The 4,201-nt window shown below is 33.2% G+C and overlaps 1 non-coding gene across 1 annotated transcript; it reads left to right on the top strand.

The window, feature by feature from the left end:
* Nucleotides 1-3,366: 3,366 nt before the first annotated feature.
* LOC100849023 (small nucleolar RNA SNORD107) lies at nucleotides 3,367-3,440 on the top strand. The gene has a single exon (XR_003031671.1). It is a non-coding gene; the product is annotated as a small nucleolar RNA SNORD107 (small nucleolar RNA).
* Nucleotides 3,441-4,201: the final 761 nt, after the last annotated feature.

Below are 4,201 nucleotides of genomic sequence, written 5' to 3' on the forward strand. Positions count from 1 at the left end.
CTGTGAGGTACTGTTGTACATTTTTTGCCTTTTGATGTTTTTTAGAGGTCAGAGTTAAGATTGGGATTTTTCTGGTCTTGAAGTTATTATGGATGAGGTAAATCCTGTTAACCAACTCATTTAAATAATTTTGTCTTTGTATGTCTTATGGTGAAACGGTTATGATAGTTGTTTTAGCTTAACAACTTTGACTTTGTGCACTGGCTGGTATCACATAATAAACTTTATACTGACCCCTCTACTTTACCATGCCGTATATACTTGAAGGAAAGTAGGGATGTGATGCCTTGTAAGGCCATCTTATAGAAGGAAACTGATACTGGATTAGATTTTGTTTCTTCAATCAAAGTATTTGAAATAGGAAGGTTCTTCCTTCCTTGCAAGCTTACTTCAGTTGATGACCTTTTTGGACATAGTGTCCTTGTGCCCGTCTGGTCAGAGAGATGACATGATCCTGGAGTAAATCATCATTTCCTACCAGTGAGTAAGTATTTACAAATTTTTAAATGAGTGGTAGAGTATGGGTCCCAGGACACTTCTTTTAAATTTAACTTTTAGGCTGCACTGTGTAGCATGTAGGATCTTAGTTCCTTGACCAAGGATCAGATGCACACTCCCTACGTTGGAAGCATGGTGTCTTAACCACTGGACTACCGGGGAAGAACCTAGTTGACTGTTAAGTACCAGTTACAGTCATATCCAGCTGCATCATTTAGTGATGTATGGGAAGTTCAGAGAAGTAGACAGTATCTTCCAAATAAATAATTAATGAATGCCCAAATATCTAGTTCTAGTTAGAGTTGATATGGAACAGTGAAATCTCTTAAAAGGAAGAGGTTGGAGGTTTTAGGTTTTATGGCTAAGGTTTCAACTGGACAATAAATGAGTCCTTATTGATTGTAGCAATTAGCTTGTAAAACACCACAGTTTAAGACTGGTAATAACTCCTTAGTAATTTAAGACTTGTAGACTAATTGTCTTCTGCTTTGATTTTATCAGCAGAGATTGTATCTGTGTCGCCTTTTCCAGCTTTTAAATCATGGCCTTTCAAATTACAGTCTCTGGAAGAAGAGGGGCATTCAAAATGACTACAGGTGCTGGCCCCAACTTTATATGGTCTATCCCAAAGTAATTTTTAAGATTAATGGCTACTTTCAGGTAAGGAACAAAAGCAGCCAAGCCTTCCTTGGTTTAGGAGATTTTATAATACATGTGATAACATTTTTTTAGAGTTTGTGAATGTTACAAAGAATCTTTGTGATAACAGAGCTCCAGGCAAACCATTCTCTTAGAAAATTGACCCTGATATATATGACAGATATACAACCCTCATTTTTTAGAGAAAAAGTATGTAGAGAGTTTTATTTTCTAAGAAGGCTGCTCTCTGGATCAGCTTTAAATAATTTGTGGTACTTTTTTATGTTTTTGGAAAGAAAATACTCATCCATGTATAGATATGCTGGTGTGCATAGCCTTTAGATATGCATATTTAAAGACTACTTGTTCTCTAATACTAATTAAAGATGGCCTCTTTTGCAAGTTAGAGGTTAATGGCAAGAACCCTAGATTATGCAAAAAGCTTACTTCCATTATTTTTACTTGGTGATAATAGTATTTTTCTCTGCTTAGAACTTGAATTTTTTTTTTTTTTTTTGAAACTCTTCATTGTAGAATACATACTAAGAAAACTTAGGTGTAAGAGAAGTATGGGTATTTTGTTGTGGATTGCTAGATCTGCTTCTACAAGGTTCTTTTGCGGTCACATACTAGTACCAACATAGTCAGTTTTTAGACACTCATGGAAGTAAATACTTGATGTCCCTAAGAGTTTCTCCTACATACCTGCATTTGAATGCATGTTTCACCTAAAACGTAGTGGGACAACAACTTCCTGGTTTCCTGTTCACATTTACTGTAATTTAATGTAATTTACTGTAATGTTCACATTACATTCACTGTGGCTCCATAAAGATATACATATTGTATAGCAATGTATATTTTTATTGTGGTTTTCAGTAGAATTCTGGGACTTAAAAATTGAAGTAAGAATTTGGTATATAATAATTATACTACCTTTCTGGTTTTGAGTTGTTTGTGGTATTCTGTGCTTATGTAATAGGCAAACTGGACTTAGTATAGAAGCATGTCAGATGTGACATAGTTCCCTGCTTCCATAGATTCATTGGTACTCACTTGTGTAATCATGTCTAATTTTAGAAGTCTTGTAATTTTTCCCAGTTTCATTGATAGCACTGTATAAATTTAAATAAATAAATTCATAAATTTAAATTCATAAATAGCATTGTATAATTTTAAAGTACATAGCATGATGTCTTGTAATAAGTATATATTGTGAGAAGATTACCACAGTAAGATGAATTACCACATCTATTTCCTTACGGAGTTATTTTTTGGTAGTAAGAACATTTAAGATCTATATGTAAAATTTGTCATAGCAGATTTTAAGTGTACCGTATATTAACTGTAGTCATCATGTTCTACATCAGATCTTTAGAATTTATTCATCATATAATTGAAAGTTTTTTATCTTTGATCAGCATCTCCCCATTTCTTCTACCCCCTAAGCCCCTGGCAACAATCACCATTCTAGTCTTCAGATTTTTTAGATTCCGCATTTAAGTGAGATAAAAAATTTTTAACTTTTGTAAACAAAACTCAACATGTATCTGAACATTTCATAATACAATACAGGTTTGTAACTGACTACTTGCTGAAATGAGTAATAAGTCTTATTTGAAATTAACACAAGCGTTTTTTTCTGATATTTGCAGCATTTTGAAAATTCTCCCATTTTCACACAATCCCATAAAGTACTCCCATAAGTAAATGAAATCATTTTTTTCATTCATTTACTTATGGGAGTACTTTATGGGATTGTGTGAAAATGGGAGAATTTTCAAAATCCTGCAAATATCAGAAAAAAACACTTGCTTGTGTTAATTTCAAATAAGACTTATTACTCATTTCAGCAAGTAGTCAGTTACAAACCTGTATTGTATTATGAAATGTTCAGATACATTCTAACTCCTTTGGGATGGGCCATAAATATAAAAATGTTCAGAATTTGAATTTTCTTAGATAAAGCAAATCATCATGGCTTTTTTTTTTTTTTTTGTCTTGAAACTTTTTCAGTCATATGCAGTGCCTTTTTGCCCACATAATTGATGCCTCTGAAAGGAAGAGAAAATTTGGTTACTGAATTTTCTGATGTGTCAATGTGGATCCTACCCAGTAATGTTGCAACAGGCTAAAAATATTACTTAACTACCTTTAGGACAGAACAAACCACACCAGGTAAAATAATCTTGTTTTTTAAAAAAAATCATATTGCAGAGGCCTTGGCTAGATTTATGATGACATAGGACCTTGTCTGAACATGATGATTTCAAAGTTTGAGCTTAAAAGGACACTCTGAAATCTAGTCAATGTGCCTCAATAGACTTTTCAGACAACATTATTCTTGGCAAAAAATGTTGTTCTTGACATGTGAAAGCTGAATAGCTAGAATTGGCAGGTGTAGTAGTACACTTTGTGCCAATTCTTCAGACATCCCTTGTTTTCTTTTTGTAGATTTTTGTAATTATTTTCTTTTTTTCTTCCTTTTTTATATGTGCACACACATATATATATATATGTATGTATACCACAAACACTGTTCAAAGCAAAAATGGAAGCTCATCTTTGGATCTCAGAAGGCACGTATGTGACAAGGTGGAAACAAAGACAGAAACAAGATCAAAATAAAGGAAACTACCACATCTTGGATCAAACATTGGAAACCAGTTCTAGGTGTCTAAGTGATGTCCAGAAGGAATGTTTATGGAATATATTTTATGAAATGCTGTGAGTGTGGTAAGTGCTGTCACACGAATGTTGGTGTTTAAGGACAGTTTATTTCTCTTCAGTTGTCTGCAGTTGATCAATGGGATCAGAGCCTATCACAGTAAATGTTTAAGAGAGATGCCATTACTGATTTTTAAAAATGTTATTAGATACTTATATTAGTGAATATTAACTTGTATTAGTGACAGATTAGAATCTAGGGCTATCTGATATCTAATGTTATATTCTTAATACTCAGTAGTCATTAAGTTAGGCTCCTCTCTGGGAATAGCTGTTTAGTAAATATCAGGATTTATTGTAGAGAACCTAAGTACTTTGTCATGAAGTTTACAGGGTA

The sequence above is a fragment of the Bos taurus genome, chromosome 21 (assembly GCF_002263795.3).
Source record: "Bos taurus isolate L1 Dominette 01449 registration number 42190680 breed Hereford chromosome 21, ARS-UCD2.0, whole genome shotgun sequence".
NCBI lineage: Eukaryota > Metazoa > Chordata > Mammalia > Artiodactyla > Bovidae > Bos > Bos taurus.